General features: G+C 40.0%; 2 long non-coding RNA genes across 4 annotated transcripts in view; one reads left to right on the forward strand and one right to left on the reverse strand.

The window, feature by feature from the left end:
• The window catches only part of LOC104146108 (uncharacterized), a 192,230-nt gene that overhangs the window by 94,839 nt on the left and 71,448 nt on the right, over positions 1–25,943 (reverse strand). Inside the window, exons 3-5 of one of the 3 annotated variants that reach the window (XR_011139090.1) lie at positions 7,165–7,436; positions 4,332–4,514; positions 3,858–3,977 (exon numbers count right to left, since the gene is read on the reverse strand). The exons of the other annotated variants lie outside the window; for them this stretch is intronic. This is a non-coding gene — a long non-coding RNA (uncharacterized lncRNA). The remainder of the gene's footprint in view (positions 1–3,857; positions 3,978–4,331; positions 4,515–7,164; positions 7,437–25,943) is intronic. 3 annotated transcript variants of the gene reach the window in all.
• LOC138065990 (uncharacterized) lies at positions 7,321–24,601 on the forward strand. Its single transcript, XR_011139093.1, has 3 exons — positions 7,321–7,445; positions 16,314–16,472; positions 21,419–24,601. It is a non-coding gene; the product is annotated as an uncharacterized lncRNA (long non-coding RNA).

The following is a 25,943-nucleotide window of genomic DNA, read 5'->3' on the forward strand; positions in this document are numbered from 1 at the left end:
ATGTTTAAACAACACTGCTCATCCAATGTTACACGCCAGATTTCATCACGGCTAGTTTTAAGAGTGATGAAAAGGAACAGCGGTTTTACGGCTTGTTCCGTTCTACCAGCCTTTGAAATGAATCAATTGCTCAACTGTCCTCCAGTTCTTATGAGACTGCAAGATTCTTTATATGTATGCTTATCGATAGTCCTATCCGATTTAGCCGCTTCCCATAATGCCTTCTCTCAAGTTGAACCTAATATCATTATAAAATCAATGGAAAAAAACTTATAAAAAAAATTTTATAAAGCAGTAAACATCATTATTACTTTTTTCCAGTCCCCTGATAAAAAATGAGTATTCAGTTAACATTTGGCTAGACCTGATGGTGCACTATTTCTCAGTTCCTATTTCCTTTAAGAGTGGCCTTAATCTGTTCACAAGTACTTTTAAAATTCTTTTTCCTGGTACTGACAATAAGTTTTACGTATATAGTTATTTGGATTAGCAAGACATTCTTTCTTCATGAAGATACTTCAAATGCAACGCATTCCAGATGCCTCTTCCACTGGCTTCTGCTACCTTAGCTTTAACATTATGTGTTTCTGCAGCTTTTGCATTTTTATTTGTCTCAGTGTCCCTTCTCTTTCTTAAGCTAATGAAGACTCAGTGCTGAGATGCATTCTTGCCCTGAGATCCATATCATCTTTCCTTTCAAGCTGTCCTGTCCCTACAACACGCCCAGAACCTATGCATCTTCTTGGCTACAAAGGCATATACGCTTTCAAAACATTCTTCTCTACGTGCAGCATCTCTTTAGGAACTGCCATGTTACTGTCAGTCATCCTAACACGAATGGTATTGACTCAGTTACTATTTAACTTCCAGGTAAATTGCTTTGCAGCTTATTGGAGGTCTTCCCTAGTTGCTGAGCTTCCTTCTCCCAAATCTTTGCTTGTGCTGTCTTTGCAATCTCTTCACTGCTTTGATCATGCTCTTGTTTTGCCAGCAGACTTGACCTGTTTATGCTTTTCTTGTAACATTCTGTTTTGTTACTTGCCCAGCTTTTCTCTGTTTGTTTACGACTTCCAATAACTTCCTCTGAAGTATTTGGTATCACTTCCTCAAATATTTCCCATATAAGCTTTCCCATATAAGATTCCTTCATCCTCTCAAAGTACTGGCCTGAAATGCACTCTCATCTTCACCGTGCACGTTTCCTTTGCCTAGCTGCCTTTGCACTTACAAAGCATCAGGGAGAAAGCGATGTCTAATCATCCTCCTTTGTTATATCTTACTCCTTCCCATAAGATAACAGTTTATGCTCACTACCACACTCTGTACCTCTACAGATATAGATAGTATCCCACAATTACTCTCTATATCTTTGACTAAAATAATGTGTTTAATGTGGTTTTTGGTCTCCCCTTTTAGTGACCATCATATAACTTTATGCATATATATGTGAGAGAGCCAAACAGACATCATGCATGACTTTCCCTTTTAATAACTGCTGTTCAGTGTTATTCATTGACTTTTCAGTTTTGATTCCAGTCTTCACATTCATACTACCAATTATCAGATTCTGGAAGCTTGTATAGAATGCTATCTCATCCATCCTTCCTTCCCTGCCTCTTCTGCTGCTTTGGCTGGTGTCTGCAACAACACATCATATCTATGCACTGTTCAGGCTACTACTGTAGGGCACCCTATGTTGATATCCTATGCCAGTCTGCATAAGTACCAGTTTCCAGTGGCTCACTGAGGAAATTGTAGCTATAGCAAGGCTGTTGACATGCTTTGATTACCCACTTGTATATCTGAAGTTGAAAAAAGTATAATTTCTTACTGTTATCTCTGCTATGTTCTGTTCTGAGAATTCCTGAATTCTCTACATTCTTTTATATACTAACATATTATTATAGTATAAAATAATATGAAACAATTGGATGCAAACATTTGCAGCTTTCCTTAAGCTTTTGACCCTCTGAAATTATTCATTTTCTCCTAAATTTCATTTTGAAAAGAATGTTCTGTTTCCACTCTGATTCACAACCAGAGCAAATTAGGAAATGTCAGAATCTCCCAAGAGAAAAGAAACTCAGGATTTTGACCAGATCTAGTAGACCAAAGTATGTCCCTGCAGTTCATAAATTTATATACAAAAAACATGCTGATGGATGAAAGCTGGGATGCTGTTGCTTACTCACTGTGATTCTGTTCTTTATGCTCAAGAAACTGAATATGTATCTAACTTTCTGCAGGGCCAGTCTGGTCCCAGCAGTCCCAGTTCTGCTAGATTAACTACCTAAAAAGTTCCATGAACTTCCAGGGGCTCACTCTCCAGTGAATGTCTGAGGAAGAATGAAAAAACCTCCTTTCGAGGGGCTACCACAAGGTCTCCGTGACAAGATAATAATTCAGATATTTAATATAATGATTTTTCTTCCTGTCTTGAAAGAAACAAAGTATATCATACTGCTACATCCAATAAAGTGCAAGCTGAACCTCACAAAAGAGTTTTTCAGCAGAAGCGCTGCTTCTCTGTCCTGGCGGAATAAGCAGATATGCTGCCTGAGTCTAGACTAAGCAGCAGAAATGCGTCAGAGACTGTGCTGGAATCCTGATCCCTTAGTTTTCCACAATGGAGACTTGGCTGAAGTATAGCACGGCTCCATTCTGGCCTGTTACAGTCAGATTTCCTTCCCATTGCCATTGGGAAGTCAGTCGTTGGAGGGGTTGGTGTTTGCTCAGACTACACTCCAGAGTGCAGCTGGGATGCAGCCAAGGCACGTACCTGGATTTTGGACCTTGGATTTGCTCCAGTTGGGACTTTTCCAAAAAAGGAAAGTGGCTGGACCATACTCCTCAATCTCAAAATGTGGAAAGACTCCCACTTACCCCAGTTCAGTTTATATCTCCCAGCACTCCTTGGAGCGCAATGTCAACACCAAGCTCTGTGTGCAAGGTACCATCAACCAAATGGGGCTCTTTGGCAAGTAAGATGTTGGGCAGTCTAAGGCAGAATCAGGCTGACAGCACGCAGTACTTGAAGAGTTATCATTTACTTAAATAACAGAGAGTCAGGAGTTATATATGAACCAGTAGAAGTTTGTATTCAGTCTTATGATTTGATTCTCCTTTTACCCCAGTGTAAGTGTAGGGAAACCACTAAGAAGACAAAGGTGTATAAACAGTGTAAGATGAAAAACAGAGCAGGAGGTATTCTCTAGTCTGTGGGCCCTGATAATCAAATTCACAGTGTTATAGCATGGCAACTCCATTCATTTTAGCAGATCAGCATGAATAACGCAGCAGAGAGCCAGACGCAGTAACAAGCAGACAGTGACCCTAGAAACATTCAGAATCAAACTGTGTTCTCATTCACGGTAGTGTAAATCAAGCAGAACTGCATGGATTTCAGAACAGAACTTGGCCATAAATCACAAACACAAGAACTAAGAGGTAGTGAGTCATTCTTGCACTCCAGATGCCATTCCCCATGTGGAGAAACAGCACATGTGCTGGAGCTGTTCTTGCTGAAAAAAGGACACAGTAGCTCTAGGTACCGAGATGTAACAATAGTTTCTCTGGCTCTGACATGTTCAGCAGTACTAATATGATGAGAAAATGGAGCTGCTTTCTTCCGGGAAAGGCCAAAATCTTTTTATTTAAATCCAGACAAAATGAATGAGAAGTGATGAAAAAAAGTGACAGATGAAAAGCGTATTTTTTCAAAAATTAGAATGAGCTCAGCCACTTGCACTCCTCAAAACTACAGCTATTTCATGTCCTCTGTATCACACATTTGCATACTACAGGTTTGTTATACTGGGCCAAAGAAACTGGATGAAAATCACTTTAAATAAACTTACCAAAGAATCCAAAATGATGTATCTGGGCCAGGGCTAGAAGGGCTTTAGTGCTGCTCTTTTTGCTGCTATACTGTTGATGGGCAGAAATGCTGCCTAGAAAAATGCTCCCACTGAATATATCTGAAAGGAAGTGCAAGAAGTAAAATAATCAGGCCTCAAATGCTGCTGCTGGAGAGTTTGGCAACAAGCAGGTTTGCCCTAGACAATACCCCACTTTTCAAGTCTGTAAATAACAGGTCAGTTCTTTGCACTGTTTATCTTCAAGATAGACCTGAAAGAACTTCTTTGGAGGATAGGCCTGGAAATCCACATCATTCAGTATTATTTATTTAGATTGGAAAATAATACCATTTGAGAACTTACTCATGGTCATTGATGCCTTTGTATTGTCTGGTTTTGTAGCTGCATATTAAAACTAGAAGGCGCTTTGATAGACGACATTATAAAATGCAAGTTAGTCTACTGACCACTTACAATGGAAAAGCCTTTTATAAACAAGCATTCAGATGGCATCTTTATAGAAGAGCTTTATAGATGGGGTAATGGTATCTCGGTGATGGGGAAAAAGCAGTATAAATATGGTCCACTGCACTGGAGAGCAGCATCTGCTGTGCTTCTGTGCTTCGTTGGTATTTGTTCCATCATGAACATTTCCACCTAGGAACAGTGAGATGAAATAGTGAGTTTTGTTCGTAAGGTATAGTTGGGATGACCACGGCAGCAAGCAAATTCACCATTGTGCAAGACCACCACAATGGGGTAACAGTCAAGAAGTTCTTCTTGCTCATTGAGAGTAGCCTGGAAAGCAAGAAGCTGTGATGAGGGAGAAAGCATAGGATCTGCTCTGCTCCATCCTCAAAGAGGATTTCCAGTAACCGGTTTTTCTGAAGAGAAAATCCTGAGTTGTTGTTTTTCTTGTTTTCTTTTGAACTGTAAGTGAGCCTTGAACCAAATCACTTCATTATTTACTTATTTTACCACACGACCTACACCTTCGTTAGTATATGTTGGGAAAGGATCTTCCATACCCTATTTTACAATTGCCACTTGAAGTCTCCCTCAGCCTACTTTTCCACAGCGATAAACAACAGTTTGTCTTCAGATTCAGGACAGAGGTATTATATAATATAGCTACAGAAGGGAAAAAAATAGCTTTCGTCCTTTTTCAGGCATCCCTCCTGTGATATCTGCATGAACCACAGATTGAAAGCAGGCTCTGAATTCAGGCTGTTCTCTGTAAGTACCACATGTAGGTGAACTTATTACAATTTAATCCATTTTTCATGACATTTAAGGGACCAGAAAAGAAATAATAATTTTTTGTGGCCCTGCTACCTAAAAAAGCACTGGGGGACATTCTGTTTTATACAGAAGCATTGCCTAGTGTAGTCTCAGATAACATACCTAGAATGGACCTTTCCCTTGCCAGAATGATACATTTGTGCAAGCAAAATGGATTTTGAAAAAAAAAAAAATCACCTCAATGATAGTGTTCATCAAGTGAAGTTAATTTCACAAGAAAACGAAATTTCATCCACTGAAAGAATATCCTCTGAGATTGTTTCATCGTAAATAATCGTCCTTCCATGACCTTAGCAAATGAATGCATGACAGTGAGAATTCCTCCCCAACATTTTTATGTTTTAGGGTTCATAGGGCAGATTTTTGCAGCTAATCACATGTAATGAAATGGATGGCAAAGGCTGCACATCCAAACTATCTGATAAAAGTCAGAACAAGGAGTATAGTTTATTTATGCATTGGCCAACAACCAAAACAACTTGATTTGCAGCAGGAACAAGTAAGAAGAAACGCAGATCTCTATTTTCCGTAATTTCAGTACCTTTCTCTAATTTGATATGAAGATCTCTGCAATTCTCACAGCAAAATCAGCGACCTTTGCACCTAGAGATAACTGCTGCTTTAAGGCAAGGTAGCATTCTTGATAACTGAGAGGACTCCCAGTTGGATCCAGATTCAAGCTTTCCCTTTTTCAAAGTATTAAGATATTTATTGCTTACACTAAGCATTTACTAAATACTTACCAAAAAAAACTTGCTTCTTATATTGACTGGCCTACCTAACAGATCTGCTAGTTTCTATAGCAGGGAAAATGAATACTTGTACTGGGATATGACAGTGAAATGAATAAATTCAGAAAGGATGCATCATTCTTAAATGGATCAGTAACAGCAATTGACCTTGTAATGTATTTATATTGCCAAAAGCTTAAAAATTAAGTAATGGGGACATTTTAGCGTCAAGTGCCTTATAAATTAGTAGTAAAGCTGATCTGTATTTTCCAAGTATGTGCAAATTTAATCTTTAATAATACCATGACGTATATATTAATTATCTATGCTCTTAGTGGAGTTTTGTCTGTGGGAGGAGATGTTCCTCTGCTAGACTTCTCCACTCCTAAGCAAAAACTACTCAGCTGGAAGCTGGGAACTTGGATTTGACCCTTGGTTAACATAGCCATTTTTGACATCTTGTCTGCTCTTCTAGGCGTTTGAATTAGGACTAATCTGCATCACTTGTTAACATTTATATACAATACTGACAAAGAATTGGAATTCTTAAGCATAATATTTCTGATATATGGGGCGCTTAAGGCCTTACAGTATATGTTAATTCTTCATTTACCTATTGAAGAAGGCCACCTTATTGAAACAAATTCGTACTGAATTTTTTGTCTGTGAGTATACTGCATCTAATTGTTATTCCTTATCACAGTTATCCTTAACCTGCAGTGTTTAGAACAATATTTAAAAGACACTAGAAATGAATTGCTAAGGCGTTAACCGAGATTTTAGAGGGCTCCCTATGTGGCTTAAGGCCCAGTCACAGTTCAAGTTTTTACACTGTCCATTCCTTTTAATGCCAGTTATAATACGTTTTAATTCTGTGCAGTACTTCTTAAAAATTCCGGTGAGAAAACCGGTTTTCTTGGACTGAATTATTTCCTCGTCATATCTGCAACTCGTCCATCACAGCGACAGGCCTGCAAATCAGAAAGAAACGCGTAGTGAACCCGGGAGGAGGACGGATCCCAGCCAGCCGGCAGCCGGCGGAGGGCGGCTGGGGCTGCGGGGGGGCACCCGCCCCGCCGGCCCGCAGGTCGCCCCCAAGCTCCTCCCCCTGAGGGCACTGAGCCAGCCAATAGGAGGCAAAGCAAGGGCGGGGGCCCCACCCCTCCCCCCCCAGGGCAGGCTGCTATTGGTTGGCGGGGAATGGGGGGAGCGGGTCATCAGTCGCCTGGCAGAGGCCGGGGCTGGGCGGCTCGCCCGCCCCGGGGGGACCGCACCTTTTCATGCCGGGGTTTCGGGTCCCCCCCTTTTTTTTTCTCCCCCCGCCTCTTCTCCAAGGCACAGGGAATGCTCTGTTTCCTCGCTTCGCCACCCTCCTGATCGCTGACGTTTGCAGTGCATGCTGTCCCCTGCGCAGTTCTGTTAGCTGAGGTCACTGCCGCGTGGGAGCAGGTGATCACCGCCTTGCTCGCCGCTCTCTCCCGCCTTCGCCAGGTAGCTGCTTGCCTGCAGCTTGGAGACAAACGCTCAGCTTGCAGGAGGGAAGAGTCTGCAGTAGGTACAAGACCTCATATTATTTAAGTTTGCTAAAATAGCTGTTAAAGCAGTAGGGGCAGCTGCAGGTGAGACCTTTTTGTAAAATAGCTTTATAATCAGAAAGCAATTTCATCTTACTGCTCCGTACACGATGCCTGAGAGAAGCTGGCAACAGTCACTCTAGGATGAATCACATGAAAGAAACTACGTCCAAAGAGACAAACTATCCCGTTTAACCTAATGTATGCTTTGGAAATGGTGGAATTTCAGACATCAGTAGAAGCAAAAACTGAGTCTGTAGATATTGCTAACAGCAGGGAAAAACAATGTGTTTCTTCTGTCTCCCTGGGGAAAACGAATGCGAAGAGTATGAAGCCTGGTTGGACAGCTTCCCAGCACGATGGAGATGCTGGAAAACATGTTTGCTGAGTGTTGTAGAAGGATACGTACTTCTTACCCCCAAATCATTCAATTTCGGGGTTAAGAGGCCTTACTCACATTTTACTTCTAAAGTTTTAAAAGATTTCATTATTAAAGGAGAAAAATATATGGGATACAGGTACAATTCATTTGAGGAAACTGCTGCAAGAAACAAATCAACAACAGCCACCAGCTCAGAACAAATACTCCAGCCAAAAGAACCCAGGTAGCAGAAAGAAAATGGCTAGGACGGGAGACAATAATGCAATAGACCCATTATGGAAAGCAACACAGAAAGAAGACAGAAAGATGCCCAGGGGCAAGGATGCCATGGATGTTGAAAGCAGGATAAATTTCTCATCCCAGTGCTGCAGCTGACAAAAAAAAGAATACAAGAAGCAGCTCACACACCAAGTAAGACTGTATAGACTTTCTATAAAAAAGAGAATATCTGTAGCACAGGCTTAAGGCACCAATATTTCTTTACTGCAAACTCTGGGCATTCAGCTGCTTGGTTTGCAAGTATGTGGTGAGATCAGTGACCTGTTTGACTGTGGCAGAAACAACTTTAAAGTGGCTCTAGCAGCATTGATAAGCTGTGTCCTCAACATGTAAGAATGTGACTAGTTGTAGGTGAGGTGAGCTGACACAACGAAAGGAGAGACTTTGCAGAAATACTCAAAACAAAGGATGTAAAGCGACCAACCCAGATGATGAGTGGTGTTTCCAAAAGGAAACAATAACCTACCAGAAGGCAAAGAAGCTTCATGCCATTTATCAAGCGATGCTGAGGAATGTGAAAGTGCAGTAAAACATAGCAAAAAAAAAAAAAAAGAACTGTTGAAAGTATAAAGCAAATACCAAGAGACTCACTGCTTCTGAAGACTAACAACCCTGCAAAGCTCCTAGGTCTCCAAGGAGATCTATCATCACATTATGCAAAGACAATGCCCAAATCCCTTGCTAGTTTAACAGAGGTCTGCACGGAAAGGAGACCAGGGCCTGGCAGCCAGTATTAGCTACTTGGGGAAGACTCTACAAGAGGATGAGCTTGTACAGAGTGATCTTTCCCCTATGACATTCCCCCTACTTCGGACTGTCAGCCATTTAGGAGCTTTCTGAGCCACAGGCTGCATTCAGACCACAGTGCTGAGCGTGTTCCCTGCCCCATGATTTTATCTGATCCTTTCTGAATCCAGATCCCATGTGCTCTTTGGAATAAGACAGTTTCATCAGTTTACCTTTGTGTGTGAAGCTGATGTGCAATGCAATCTTAAGCGATTAGAAAGTATCAGGAGGAATCCATTGCTGAATGCAGCTATATAGCTCAAGATACTTAAAGTACAGGATGCTGATGTGAGGCTAAGGTAGCACTTGTCTACTGATGGTGATGGTTACAGCCAGCAATTTACTCTTCACAGTAGAGTCACATGAGAACTCATAATCAAAACTGGAGTTCAGTTTTTGTCACGAAGTCTTTTTTTCCCGGACGTGACAACAGATGAAGATAAAGTCATATCTAGGAAAAATCATTGTGTGTGTCAGATTATTTGTGTAGGGCATACTTTTCAGATTATGATAATGACAGTTGTGCATAATCAATGGTAGATTCCTCCAGTGTATCACAGTATCTTTGGATTTGTACTGCAAAGCTCCAGCCAATTCAGTGAAGTACTGACAAAGATGGGATGTCATAAGGCAGAAAAACACTTCATAATCTTTAGCAAGGAACACTGACGGAGGAGGCTGCCTTGCACTAACAGTGTGTGGTGCAATGTATTTGCAAGTTGTGATTTTATTTAAAGGAAACCAAGCATTCATCTTGGATAGTTAAGGGAGTACATCCAGTGCAGACTGGACAACTCTTAAGGACAGATTTACAAGGGTATTTAGTTGTTTAATAGTGCAAACAGACATCTAGAGTACTCTGTAGAGGAGCTTAACTACCTAAAGCCCATTGGCTTTAAGCATTTTGGGGAGGATAAATGCCTTTGTAAGTCTGGGCCAAAAAAATTGTTCACATCGCTCAGAGGGCAAACAGGAAGCCTCTACAGCAAATATCAGTAAGTTAGCTGCTCAGGCACGGTAAGTATCTGGCCACAATACTAAATGTATTTAGTAAGTATGTAAAATGTATTTGCACTAAATGTACAAAGAGGAAGCAAAACTTTAGGTGACCACAGGTAACAAAGAGGTCTTGCTCCTGAATGTGTCCTTGCAACTGCAGTATATTCTGAATGTCTAACTTTGAAATCATGACTCTTCACAAGCAGCTTTTATTTTACCTTTGGCTTCTAGTGCAGTCCCATTTTTAACCTTGGCTGTTGTTTTGAGTAGGGCTTTCTGGATGGTACCATCTGTCTGTCACCAGTTACTGCACAGTCATATGCAGTTGTGAGAATATGTCCTAGAACAGCAGAATATTCTATTCCACCTAGTTTCTAAGCTCATGCTTCATAATATTGTAATATCTGATAATCTCTTCCAGTTTTCTCTCTTTGGTAGTTAACCGTCATTTTGGCAAACTTTTGATTTAAAACTAAGATTGTAATTCTTTACCTTTAAATCATGTCTTTTTGCCCATTTTTATCTCTTCAGCTGCTACAAACAATAATGCTATTTTATCAGCATTATTTATAGTCAGTCATTTTATGTGACTGACTATATTATGAATTTTGGATCACATGGGTGGTACAATCTCAATATATACTGAGTAATAGTATACATAAATCCCCTTAATATGCCAACAGTCTTTTTCTAGTATTACCCATGGATGAACATCAGTACTTCATAAATCCTGTGTAGTCCTTTCTCCTTGCAGAAGCAAATGTGTAGTGTAATACAAATATAATAATTTTATGAAAACTACATGGTTTTAACTGCATATTGTTTTCTGTCTAGATGAACCCCAGTTAGTGCAAACTTCTTAGAGCTGTAATTTGTGAAAATTCTAGAGTCAGATTTGTTAGCCTGGTCTCCCTGCAACATATAGCATCCCATTAAGTTCAGAGGCATGGCTACGTATGCATTTCACATGTGTACTCCCTGCACAATTTTACAACATTTGTTTATAACTGCTGTTGCCCATAGATTGGATCTCAGTTGAATCACATTTTTCACTAGAGGAGTTTGCAAAAGTGTTTAGCAGAGTGAATTACTTCATGCTGTTCTACAGAAACATATAGGCCTGGACCAGTATTTCAGTATTTTACTGAGGCTTGGACCTAGATCTACATTTGGCAGCTCAGGCTGATCAATAAATGAGAGCTTTTCCATACATAAATGTTGCACTAACCAAACTGCAATCAATGTTTTAATTTAGTGCCAGTGGTTCAAAATGCTTTGGGCACATTTCTTAAGACCTAAAAGGCTGCAAGGAACTGACTTAATATTAATGAATTTAAGCCAGATTAAAATCTAATCAAGAATGTCCGCATGAGATTTTGTAAGAATTTAACTAAATTTTATATATTTGGATAAACAGATGCGACTTTGTGCATCAGTGGGCCTAATACGAAGAAATCACACTGAAGTCATTCTTAAAGTCTTTCAACTTATTTTCAAGAACTGCAGTTTTATCCTTAAACTCAGTGTAATTCAAATGAAATCCTTTTTGTTGCATGCTGATCAGCTGTTGTATCAGACACAGTAGAGGAAGGAGCACGAATAAGATTTATAACAATTTAGAATGTATCAGCCATTATGCTTTCAGTTTCTTGTAAGTTTTAATAATTAATGTCCTGCGAATAGCAGATGGCCCCAATTCTTTTTAAATTACTGCAGTTAAAAATATGTATTTTTTTAGTCTTCCAATATGGCACCAAATGTTACTGCTTCTGGCTCCAGTGCTTCCTTCTTTCTGACTTACCCTGTCTGATTTATTTCCACTCCTTTGCTTCAACTGAGAGACGGCCTGAAAGTAATTGTCACTCTAGACAGAAACACAGACATGCAATTTCTGTTTTCATCTGAAACATCTAGGAGAAGGACTTCATTTTGGATCCATATATAATCCAAGGTTTGGAAATCACACTCTTTCAAACTCCACTGAGATCTTGCCTACCCAGGAAGACTTGCCAATCTATCACTTATTTCCTGCGTATCTGTTCCTCTAGTTTGACTGTCCGTTTAAACATTCTTGTTCCCAAATCAGAGTATCTCTCAGGGACAAGAATTTAAGGGTCATCAGTTACAGTTAGCTATAACTGCAGGTAACTGTACAGTATACGTCTATTTTATGAAGTTCCTCAGTAGCAGAGCTCTTAACTACAATACATCAGGAACACTTTCCCACATCCTGTAACAGAATGTAAGATTTAGAGTAATCCACTGCTACAATGTAGTGCAGGAAAAAATCAGCACTATGCTATGCTGTTCTGCACTATGCTGATCAACACTGTGCTATGACCCTGCAATAACAGAGTAGTTCTTAAACAAAACTCCTAGATTATCTTAGAAGGCAGACCAGGGCCCTCACAATGGAGAATGGAGAGAAACCCAAAGCTAATGGTCCCTGCCTACCTGACCTAAGTCAAATGTTTTGCTTTCACCATAAATCAGACTACTGGTTTCTCTCTGAGCAACTGAGTAGAACACACCAACTTTCTGACCTCTACAGGCAACTGAGAAAGCCACAAGATGTGGAATTTTTATTGAGCCAGTATAGTGTAAACAAATTGTGATTCAGCCTCTTTCAAATCCTTCTGAAGATACCAATACTTTGGATACCCAGTGGGTCTTAATTTCCCCTCCCCAGAAATTCTCTTATTCTGTCATTCAGTCCTGCACTTAAATATTTAAAGTTTCATTTTAAAAATAGCATTAGCTTCTTGCCTTCACTATTACTCTTTGGAAGATCATTCCAACTCTCATCCTAGAAATCAGCTAGGACTTTATTTCTCATTTCTGATACAAAGTTCTGCACAGTCATCTTATAACCCTTTGATTTTTGGGATGATGTTATTCCTCAGTTTTTCTCCATTCTTGGTACCTACTTCAATCTCTTTTAATTATCTTTTGGCCATCCTTCCTCTGCAGCGATTCCACTTTAAACTTCTCTTCTTGAACACGACTGAACAGACCTGCATGCAATATTTCAAATAAGGTCTTACCAGTGCTCTGCTGAACGCTACTCCTGCATCCTCATCCCTACTAAAAACACCTCAGCTAATGCATCCCAAAATTGCATTTCACATCTGCTTCATAATGGTAGTTCACGACCATCCTCCAATAACCAAAACACTGAGATCTTTTTCTTCCTCTTGGTCCCCTGTGACAGACAGTACCTTTTATCTGTGTTTGTGCTCGTATGTTATATTCCTTTAAGAAAGAAAGGACTGAGTCTGAGTCCTTTTGGAGAAGGCTGCTCCTGCCCTAGAGCAACTTTGTCTGCCTGGAGGAGAGAAAATTTGGGACAGCAGGGTGGTGCAGGCAGAGGAAGCAGCAAAAATCCCTCAGGGCAGCTGAGGGACTGAGAGACTGGTCTAAGAGGAGCAGGGAGCAGAGCCAAGGCTAGAGCTCTACAGTGAGAGAAAAATAAGCCTCTTATGGTCCAAAAGAGGACAACTCAGACTATTCTGCAACCCGGAAAGCCATTTAGTGGATTGAAATCACCACTGCATGCAAGGATCCAGACAGAAAAGATACTGTAGGCTGGAGGAGAGTTGTTATAAATTCATTTTTATTTCTGTTCCATTTCACCTAGACACTTTTGAGTTGTCTTTGTTTAAAACATATGAACCATTCTAATTTACATGATAGTAAGACCCGGCTTTTTGAGTTTCAAAGCCTTTTTTATCTCCTTTGGGGAGCTCACAGTAAGGAAAATGTCTAGGTGGATCCACTGCAAAGTTCTGGCTGAGTTAATATTGCATGAGTGCATGACTTTGTGCTACTGAACTTGGTATCATTTCTTTCACTTGTCCTTAAGCTGAAAATAATTAAACTGAGTAGTGTCAGTCTCAAGACCATTCAGTGAGGAAGTGCCAATGAAACCCCTTCTTCATCCTGAGAACTTCTCTTTTAATACATTGCAGTCACACACTAGTCAGCACCTTATCAACCTAATCAGTTCTTGTGGTAATCCTCATCACTTCCACTTCACTAATGATTTGCCATCACGCTAAAACAAGTGCTGTTCTCACATGTCTGAAAATAGTCTACTGCATTGTCCCTGTCTAAAAGATGAATTATCTTATCCAAAAAGATTTTAGTCTGACGCTATCTACTTTTGATAAAATTGGGATTATCCCATTTTGCTTATGCCTTCAAGGCTTTAATTATTCTTTTTTTCAAATATTTTCCAAGACTTTATAAAGTGTTGCATTCAAACTAAAAGACTCAGAGTTATCTGGGTTATTTCTCTGTTCCCCTTTTCTAGAACATAAAAGTGAAAGGAGATAGAGAGTTTACTGACATGAGGACATTTATTCTGTAGATAGGGTCTGAATTTGTATTCAGTTGAAGAGAGCCATCTTTTATCAAATTTTTGGCTTCTTTCATAGGTATAATACGCTGTGATCAAGGTTTCCAAGGCTGCCAAATCTTCAGCTTTGCAAGAGCTGTCTGCCTACATGCCAGTTCGTAACAAATATAAAAGATTTCAAAAAAAGCTCATTTCAACAAAGCCGCATTTTTCAGCAAAACACTATGTGAAAAATATGAATCAGCTCTATCCATAGATTTCTTTTACTGTATAGTCTTTTCCGTCATCTCTGTGGTCTTTATGACAAGCTTAACTGGTTGAATTTATGTTCTGTTTGGGTTCTTACGCTGTGACTACAACCTTGCTGCTGGAGCTATTGCTTAACCATTTAAGTTTTGGGTGAACATTGGTTAATGTCACTGGTGCATTATATAAGTACATTTATGAGGTAGTATTTCACTAGAAGACATATATTTAGGAGTCTTTTATTGGATAAATTATCTTCATTTCAATAATATTCACAATGATTGAGGAACTGTTATATTGCCGTAATTTTTAAACTTGTTTTCAAAGCACTTTTCAAAATACTTAAGCTCACAGAGAATTAATGATAAATACTGAAAAAACAGTTACAGACCTTTTACTTTTTTAATTTCAAAGAGTAGTGGTGATGTGTTTTATCAGGAAACTCAAAATGTTTACGACATTGTGAGTAGATCTATCTACAAACAACATAGCTTCACGGATTTTAAGCCCAGAAGGGAATACTGTACTGCACAATATTGTACTAACGGCTCCCCGGACCACATAAGACCATACACCTTATAATTTATAATTCCTACTTCAAATTCGAGAGCAATCTTGCTTTAAAAATTTCCAGCAGTACATCTCTTACAATTGCTGCTTAGATGTTCCAGTGGAGATTTTTCTTATCTCAAGATATTTTAATTTTATTTCTAGCTGTGACTTTCAGCATTAGATCTTCTTATATTTTGCTTACTAGGTGTAAAAGCCTTCTTCTAGTGTATGTTGACAATATTCAAAGCAATCAAATCACCCCTCTACCTCTGCATCAGGGAGCTCTGAATGTCTGACTATAAATCAGACTTCTCTGTCTTTAATCATTCTGCTTCTCTCTCAGAGCAACAATTTAACATCTTTCTTAAGGGACTATTTTGGACAGATAGCATTTTGGTAGACAACAGCATACCAATGGTTACATCACTGCTAACTTCAGTGGTAACATAACCTCCTATCTCACTTGCTATTCCTCAAGAATCACGTTAACCACTACATCATGCTGTGGAGATTTGTTGAGTTGATTATTCCTCATAACACTTAATTCTTTCAGAGTCATTACTTTCACACTATTGTCTCACCTTCTGTAAGTATGACTTACATTCTTCAAGATGTCTGTGCTGAATTATATTTTGTTTGTTTGCAGCTGGCTTGCCAAATAATTCATGTCACTGTCTTGATGTTCTGTCTTCTTCATTACAATTCAGCACTCCCCCACGATTTGTGAAACCTGCAGATTTTATCAGTAACTGCTTGATGATGATTTGCCTTTTACAGTAAATATTTTTAAATCAGTTTGTGACCTATCCTGTTGAATTTGACTTGGGATACTTTTGCAGTTGATGATAAGCCTTGACAGTCCATGCAATGAATCAACAAGACTGATCAGGAGAGCAGCCTGTATGAAAATGTGTTTTGAGTGAACTTGTATTTCATGTAACAAAATTTGGCAGGCTGTGACCAAATCCTTCAGCAGTGCACTGCTTCTGTGTTTGAGTCAAGACTGAGTTTTTAAATTAGAGAATGAACACTATACTTTTAAAACGTATCTGCATTTTCAGAGAAATAATCACTACATTTAAAAAGTTGAGGCCATTTTCAGAACGTGAACATTTTTGCAGACACAGTAGTTACCTAAATAATACTGATTCTCCCAATAATAGAGACCAATGAATTGAAAGACCAAAACTCCGTGTTTTTGAAAATGTGTCAGCAGATAAAATCTCACCTACTGTGTTTGTGTTTCAGAGGTGCACTGAGCCTGGAATGGGTGCGGTGGAGGCATAGGAGCTGAGAGCACCAGCCCCAGGAACCAGCAGAACCGGTTCTGCTCTGTACAGCCTGGGAAATCTTGCCTTCAAAGACATGACTCGATTGCTTTTACTAGAATATCCAGCTCAAATTCAGGTAAAATTCAGACTATAAATCACTGTCTACTGGGGCCTACCTGGATGTAAGCCATTTTCGTAAGAGCACACATTTCCCTGCCATATGACAACAGAATTTGACTGGCATGTTTTGGATATTTCTCCAAGTGTGAAACCAAAGAGAGCCATGGCAATTTCTTTCCCCAAAAAACGTAGGATTCTTTTTTCCAGGGAATCAGCTCCTGCCAACATATACCTCACCCCAGTCACAATCCCATTTAAAATCTACTGTAAATGCACTGCTTACTCCAGGCCCTCCGCTAACTGCAGATGCTGGAACCTCTGGCATTTATCCCATTATTTAGGTTCTCTCCATCTGTCCTTCAGGAGAGTGATTTCACAATGTGTATGCTTTTTATAGACAATAGAAAAAATGTTCTTTTTAAAAAATCAAATCTAGTCAAATGATGCTTGGAAACAATAGCAAGCAGTACTTCATATTAAATCTGTAGCATTTAAGCATGTGGAATGCTGAATAAATCCAACTATGTGTTTTTCTTGTTTGACTGGACTACACAAACCACAGTTAGGCTCCTGTATTCATTGTTGATCAAGAAAATAGGAAAAATTGTGTCCAGCTTTGCATTTTGAGTTTTACTGACAGATCTTTTCTTTCTGCAAATCTGCATTTACAGATCAGGCTGATATTGATAACATTGCAGTCACAGCACAATTTTATTTCTGTTACATTGTGATTACTGTCTTTCCTATGTGTAATTCATAATGACAGGTCCTATTTTTAAAAAAGGTTGTGGAAAGGTGAAAAAATGGAGCATTAAGATTGAGTCCATTGGCCAAGTATAAAAGGAAGAGAAGGGAAGAGTCAGTAAGTCATTATATGTGATACATAGGCCAGGACAGACTGACCTGGACAGCTAACAACTCATTAATAATGTATTCATTCTCAAGCAGTCTTCTGATTGTTCATGGATTCTCTCCTCACGCATATATTTTTATGTTTACATATTGTTTTCATCCACAGTGGTGACAATCCTTCAAGAATCTTTTCAATTTGAAAGAGTAAACGTTTCCAGAGGAGTGAATCTACCCTAGGCAAATATCCTCAAGGGACTTCTTTAGATTGCTATGATCTTTAGAAAGGGACATTGTGTTTTAAACGATGGAGACAGTTTGTCATGGGAATTCCTAAATACTGAATGTTAAGGTAATTCACAAAAGCAATTGAATTAACCAATCTGATGTTGTATTATAAGATGGAACAATTTACTAAAAGGTTACAGCTCAGACTGTAGGAAAACTTGGCTATATTATTTAGGAACAAATAGAAAAAGAAATAATTTACTGAAGGAAAATATTCTCTACCTGAGATTAAAAAGGAGAAATAGGTCAGCTATAGACTGTTGGTTTGAAACTGATGAATACAAAAGAAATTTAGGACAAGAGGCTGTTACATCAGACAGTCAGAGGAAGGAAAGGGCAGTTGATAAGCTGAGACTCTAATTGCTCAGCAGAAGAACTAAAGACCATAAAAATTTTTCTGCTCTTTTTTCACTCATTTGCTCCATATTTATGTCTACTTTTACTTGGTGGCTGGGAGTGCAGGGATGTGAGCTTACTCTGTTCTAAATTGCCATCAGGCAAGAGATTTAAGGGATGAATGTGAGCCCTCCTTTAAGATACATGAAAAACAGACCCATTATAGCTTGATTCATATGGAACAAGTCACGAGGCTGACACCCACTCATTTCCTTTCAATCACAGTGCAGGGGAGTTTCCTGTTTAATCACTGCTCAGATGGTCATAATTTTGTTAGGTTCATCCTTTTATCTTCACGATCACCATGAATTCAGCATTAGAAAACATATGATATGCTAATTAGGAGTTGCTGTACATTGTATACAGTAAATAACTTGGCTGAATCGACAAGAAGCTGGAAAGGATAAACATACAGAAGGTGGGGTAATTAAAAAAAACCCCACCTTTATTCAGCTCATGAGCACAGAGGTTACATACATACTATAAGAAGCAGAAGACTGAGAGTAAAGAAACGCAAAAAAGTCATCAGCTGCTGTTGCTGATGAAAGAAGATATGCAGCCAATTGGGTAAACTAAAAAAATGTGTTGAAAATATCCAAAATTAGGCAATGGAGTAACAGTTTGCCCTACTGTTCCCCATAATTCAGTAGCTGTTCTGGTTCCACTTAAGGATGTAGCATTTATTTATAAACAAAAGAGATAGAAAAGAAATGTACATTTCTAGGCATGTGTAAAATGATTGATGTAAATTATCACTAAATCACGGATATGTCTAACACAGGTGGTAACATGTAGGATGACAGTTTTATCCATAATAAGGCACATCCTGTACAGGGCTCCTTACAGCACAAAATTGTTTTTCCAGACAGTTTTCTACTCCACATAGAAAATATTTTCCATGAGTCATTTTGTTCAAATGTAGAAGAAAATTAACTTTGATTGTTCTCATGTCCTTTTATGTTTGCTGTCTAAGAACATTTAGGTGATACAATGTCTGCAGAAAGTGAATTTTAAAGGTAGCCTCCTCATGTTCTATTGGATGCTGTATGTTAAACGCTCCAGTATCCTCCACGCTCACCTAGTTAGTGTGTGAACAATTAATATGATGCTTAGGAATTATGTAGAGAATGGTAATTGCAGAGCTTCAGAGCTCCCTTTTCTGCCCCCTAAAATCCAAACTCGTCAACAGTTGAATCATATATTCTTCATCCTTCACCCATCAAATACTTCTCAACAGCTCTTTCCTTTTGTATTAAGAATATTAAGGGAGTTTCTTCCTTGCCACATTCACCACAAAAAATGAGGCTGTCATTCAGTCCCTCTGTAATCAAGACAGCTGAACAAGGACCATCTGACCCTCTCTTGTTACTTCATGACAACAAATATTTTGAGGAAATATCTGAGGATGTTGCTGAGGTAAAAAGTGTTACATTAGGTGGGCATGCATGGTTGGTCATCGAGAACAACGGAAGCTGAAAATAGAACCTCCTTGTGAAAATCACCATCACAGACCTTAAATACAGCACCAGAAAGAGGACTATTAACACAAAACAAGAGATTGAGGGACGATCAGGGAGAAACAACTTAAGAATTGAGATATTCCAGAGTGGACGCAAAAAAAGGAGTACAGTGTTGTTAGCTGGTGATTAGGGAGCATTCAATAAGAACAATGATGAATCCTTAACATCACATATAATCTGACAGACAGTAGTAAAAGGAGCTAGGGAGGGAGGGCAAGAGATCTTTACTCTTCTTTCAGTCAGGCTGCTCATCAACTAATGCCACCAGCAACTAGCTTCAATCAAAATCCAAGACTGTTAGATTTCATCCTAAGCCTATTCAAGGACCAATTACTTATACTGATAGGCTTGAATGATTTGCATCTACCAGTAGTGTTTACTGACTCTTTCAGCCAGAACTTAGCATGGAAGTTGCACAATCCTGCTTGAGCACACCTAATGATTTGTTGCATGCCACTGCCCCATTTCTTGAGCTATCTCTGGCAGTCTTCTGGTCTTGTGATCAGCTGATCGAGCTAAATAAAACGAGGTAAAATGAAACCAGCAAAAGCAAAATGCAAATTCTGCTGGTTTAGGAAGTTGAATTGGTGCATGCTGCAGATAGAGGAATGTCAGAGCCAGCGCAAAGGAAGGAATAGGACATGCAACTCAGAGTGGGTCAGAAGGAAAGGCGCAAGCGGGACTGACTTGTTTTGTGACAGCCGTACTGTGAAAATTCACCTTTAGATACTGCAGGACAGCTACTCCTCCTTTGCACCACACCACTGGGTTTGGTTATAAGATTTTAAAAAACAGTACAAGAATTTAGTTCTTAAAAAAAAAAACAAAAAAAGGAGAGATTCAAATATGACATAGAAATGACAAATGGTGATTTTCCCCAATGCGCTTAAGGACTTGATGGAAAAAAGGACCAAATTCAACACATGAAAAGCCATTACTGAAGTCAGGAATTGAATTATTCTATTCTCTTTCTTTCCTGCGACTTTTAAGCTTGTAAAGAACAGAATGTTTTGTTTTATGAAAAGAAAGTTTGAAAGAAGTCCAATATTACTACAACAGAAGACCCTCCACCCACTGAAGACAGATAATGAAGACAAGATGACATGAAGTGTTTTAAAAGATGGATGACTTTTGTGTTAAATTTCAGTTTTCAGTTTATTCTTAAACTGTGATGGGTAAACCCACCATTCTATCTTCCTTTTTAACTCTTGTTTTCCTTTCTTTACGTCTCCTTGATTTTACCAGCAGAGGGAGCAGGCTGAAGAGCAAATGGGTAGGGGGAAGGAACCGACTCTGACTAAACTTTGATCTTTGCCCTTTCTCCAGACAGAGAAAACAAGGACCGGTTTCAGCAGCTGCTGTTAGTGGGTCAGAGTATCCACAACATCAATGTACTTGCTTTGCTTGAATTCTTCCTTCCTCCTCTCAGAGTTACAGTTTCTGGCAGCAGAGCTGTCTTTAAGAGCTTGACTATTCCACCAGTCCTGACTTATTTTCACTCCTGTGAACTGGCAAAATTTAGCAGAAAATTGTGGATGAATTCTCTAGTTGACATTTTTAACTTGGGCACACACTACTTCCAACCCTTCCTTTAGCCTCTTTCACGTGACTTCACTGTGTCTCAACTATTTTCATAGTATCAGGCTTTACTGTAAATCTGGAAACATCTAGCCTATTTGTGTAAAATGAATACTCATAAGGGAATTTATGTCTGAATAATGCAATGCTAGTTTTGATCTAATGGAGAAGCCTTTCAGTTCACCCACCTCTCTCATAAGTGGATTTGATATGCTAAAATCTTGTTCAAGACTAATGATTTATAAGCCATTAAATGTTTTATCTGAGATTGTTAGTGCTCTCTTAAAAACACCTGTTTTTCTTCCCCTCTCTCATTTCTGTCTATTCACAGATAGCTTCCTCTGCATCGCTCCTGAAAATGAAATGGACTCAATACCTAATAATGGAATTAAGCCAGTTACAGTCTCTGATTGTGCACCAAAGACACTGCAATTTTCTCTTTTTCAGAAAAACTCAGCACGCAGAAAGATGGAGACTAGCACTCTTTCTCTTTGAGAGAAAAGCATTTTGGCAATTTGGGATTATTTTCCTTAAAACAAATGTCACTTTATGGGACATGCAAAAACAGTTTACAAGGATTAGGCATTGTTCTGTCCTTAGTAGGGAGGCAGAGGGCCAGCAGGATCAGGTCACAGATTTAGTGAAATGCTTGATACTAGACTTCTCAGACAGACGCTCCCAGTAAAATCTTTAAAACATAATTAAACAAACATTAACATGAAGAATAGGCTTCTCAGTCCAAACTCAAGTTGCCCTTTTTTTAAGCTCAAAAAAAAGTGTAGGGTTTTCAGCAAGATAAACTTCTTCTATACGGAGCAAAGGTGAGAACCCAATAATCTGAAACTAGTGTCATTTGAACCAGAAGAAAGGCGAGTAATTACTTATCAAAAAGCGATCAGTGACCAGTTTCTGAAATTCTATCTAGCACGTTACAAAAATGATTCACCACCCAGCACAAGGGAAATGAGTGGCTTTGTAACAACTGTAGGCTCCCACAGCAGAGCTAGAGGTGTGGCTAGTCTCTCCTCAACCCAAGGAGATAAGCAAGGTTTTGAAAGAAAAGAGCAGAGCCGAAGCCCTTAGCTCTGTTGCTCAACCTGGAGAAATACACCAAATCTTCAAGAAAATGCTCAGCTTTGAGCTGGTAAGCAGTTATTTAGACAATCGAGAGAAAGATTACTGCCAACTGGAAGAAAAGTTTTAAAATTGGTCCTTCTTAAAGCAGACAAGGCTGTGCAGAACCACAATGGTTATTCACTCATCTTCCTTATAAATGCTCATATAAAACTATCTGAGGCTATATTTTGTAGGAAGCTTGATGAGGTCACGAGTGACTTTGTCCAGGCTAATCAGATTAGATTTATTTTCTAACAAGTTCAGACAACAACCAGTTGATTAGTATTATGGCATCCCATCCACATTCTAGGGTCCCTATGCAGCCATTTTGCTATAAACAGAGAAAGTGTTTGATTGACTGAACTAGCAGCTCGCTGAATGTTAGATAAATCAGTAGTCAGCAACTTTTTTCCGTTTGTGGACTCATATTTTCCAGTGGAGGTACAGATCCCTAAAGAGTGATTTATCTGACTGAAAATAGCCTTGCTTTTCTCAGTTGCCTTTCTTGGACCCCTCAGAAGTACCCTGATCATGGGCTGAAAATCACTGATATATGTGTTCACCTGTGACTCTGTGTGTGAAATAGTCTCAAGTCTAACTCCCGGATAAACACATCTTTCCCCTTGTCTCTTTATTCACCTCTTTCAAGCAACTAGTCAGGAACGTCTCTTCACCCCACTCTGATGGGAGTATACTCCTAAGGAATTCAATAGTACACATGCATGCGCTCAAGACAAAAGTTTAGAAGATAAAAATACCTTTACCTGCAGACAATATCCTCTTACTTGGTACAATCCCAGATCAATCTAGTCTGCACTGTATTCTCTTTATAAAATAAATTAGAATAAACTGAAAGGACTTACCATCTCATTAAATGGGTTTGAAGCATTCCTTTTACAAGGCCACTCAGATTGAAACAGAGGAACTTCAAACACTTTGGCATCTAGTTTCCAAAGGAAATTCACAGCCAAGGTTAACCTATGCAGTCAGTAAGTGACTTAAATAAAGGGCAAGTACTACCTCTCTCCCTATGGAGAAAAGTTAACATTTAAAATGAATACTGTCCCTGGCATCTTGTTTATTTTCAGCTCTCTCCCTATCCATATTTCTGACATTTATTTTAACAAAACTTAACATGTTGAGATCCTCCTTGTGGGTCCCTGGTAGCCAGCACAGAACTGCTCTACAAAGCCTTATAGCATGCAATAACCTCCGTTTGAACGGGTGGTCACCAAGATGGCAATGACAAAGCTGAGAATAATCGTGCCTCCTCTAAGTCATAGCCCAAGATCCTAGGTATTAGTCCATTAATATTGCATACATTAATATTCAAGAATGCACCTCAATGAGTAGATTAGAGAAAGTATACAAGGATTTGAAAGCTGCTACCTCTGCAAGGCAAGACAACTGCTGCAATGTATTGGTCTTTGCACTCCTGTCCATACTGCTAAATACGAGATGACCAGTTTGTAAGAACCAGGTAACATATATGCCACACAGGTAATTACCATGCTGTATTGCTGCTTATTGTTTGCTACAAAGAAGAATGAGAATAGCTCATTCTTCAATGGATCTTGTCAACAATATGCATCTTTCTAATTGCAGAGCTAGATGATTTTCACTGTCATTGCAGTATGTACGATTAAGTTCTTCCACTGACAGCCCACACTGAAAACTAACGAAAAAGTTAAAAAGCAACGTTGTGTTCCTTCCTCTGACTTCCACCTACAAACATGGCACGGCTCACTGATTCTCTGGTGAAACTGCCTAAAATAGTCCCTAACTATCTTACTTAAATTTAGGGCTTATTTTTTTCAACCACTGCTCAGTCTTCATGAATGGTAGTCTGAAAATCTTAACTCAAAAGACTATCTCTAAGCTCTGTACTAGTGCCAGCTCTTTCAAACATGTATGCCAATGATCTGCCTAAAATTCGAGCTTGTAAATAATCTAACTTGATGACATCTGTTTGGGCTTCAGTCTTAGGACTTTTTTGACCTTGAGAACCTCTCAATAACCAGTAATATTGTCATAATTGGCATTTGCAACTGAATGCTTCAAAACCAGTTTTGAGCTCTTCCCATCATCATAATTTCTTCTGTTGTTCAAGAATTCAGTTTCTCAATGAAATACAGTTCATATCTCGTCTAGCTCACAGTTTCTCTTGATAGATCTCTGACTAACTTACCTTGTCCATCTGATGACACTAGCGGCTCATGTCAAGACCTGCAACAACCTATTGACAAAGTTGTTGGACCTGCTGCTCACACTCTTCAAACATCTGCTATCACTTCGCTACTCAGGAGGTAATCACAGAATCACAGAATCGTTTAGGTTGGATGGGACCTCTGGAGATCTAGTCCAACCTCCATGCTCAAGCAGGGACCTCTGGAGCATATTTCCCAGGATCACATCCAGACGGGTTTTGAATATCTCCAGCGAAGGAGACTCCACTGCCTCTCTGGGCAACCTGTGCCAGTGCTCTGTCACCCTCACAGTCAAGAAGTTTTGCCTCAGGTTTCGGTGGAACTTCCTGTGGTTCAGTTTCTGCCCATTGCCTCTTGTCCTGTTGCTGGGCACCACGGAGAAGAGGCTGGCCTCATCCTCTTGACACTCCCCCTTCAGATACTTATACACGTTTATGAGATCGCCTCTCCATCTTCTCTTCTCCAGGCTGAACAGGCCCAGCTCTTGCAGTCTTTCTTCATAGGAGAGGTGCTCCAGCCCTCTAATCATCTTGGTAGCCCTCCGCTGGACTCTCTCCAGGAGTGCCATGTCTCTCTTGTCCTGGGGAGCCCAGAACTGGACACAGGACTCCAGGTGAGGCCTCCCCAGGGCTGAGTAGAGGGGCAGGATCACCTCCCTCCACCTGCTGGCAACACTCTGCCTCATGCACCCCAGGATACCATTGGCCTTCTTGGCCACAAGGGCACACTGCAGCCTCATGCTTAACTTCTTGTCCACCAGCACTCCCAGGTCCTTCTCGGCAGAGCTGCTTTCCAGCAGGTCAACCCCCAGCCTGTCTTGGTGCAGGGGGTTCTTCCTCCCCAGGGGCAGGACCCTGCACTTGCCTTTGTTGATCTTCAGGAGGTTCCTCTCCACCCAGCTCTCCAGCCTGTCCACGTCCCCCTGAAGGGCAGCACAGCCCCCTGGTGTGTCAGCCACTCCCCCCAGTTTAGTCTCATCAGCACACTTGCTGAGGGTGCACTCTGTCCCTTCCTCCAGGTCACTGATGAATACGTTGAACAAGACTGGACCCAGGACTGACCCCTGGGGGACACCGCTAGCGACAGGCCTCCAACTTGACTCTGCGCCATTCACCACAACCCTCTGAGCTCGGCCTTCCAGCCAGTTCTCAATCCACCTCACTGTCCATTCATTCAGCCCACACTTCCTGAGCTTGCCTAGGAGGATGTGATGGGAGACAGTGTCCAAAGCCTTGCTGAAGTCCAGGGAGACAACATCCCCACTGCTCTGCCCTCATCGACCCAGCCAGTCATTCCATCAGAGAAGGCTATCAGATGGGTCAAGCATGATTTCCCTTTGGTGAATCCATGCTGACTACTCCGGATCACCTTCTTGTCCTCCAGATGCTTAGTGATGACCTTCAGGATGAGCTGTTCCATCACCTTTCCCGGGGTGGAGGGGAGGCTGACAGCCCTGTACTTTCCTGGCTCCTCCTTCTTGCCCTTTTGGAAGACTGGCGTGACATTGCCTTTCTTCCAGTCCTCAGGCACCTC

This window comes from Struthio camelus, chromosome 2, assembly GCF_040807025.1.
Source record: "Struthio camelus isolate bStrCam1 chromosome 2, bStrCam1.hap1, whole genome shotgun sequence".
Classification (NCBI taxonomy): Eukaryota; Metazoa; Chordata; class Aves; order Struthioniformes; family Struthionidae; genus Struthio; species Struthio camelus.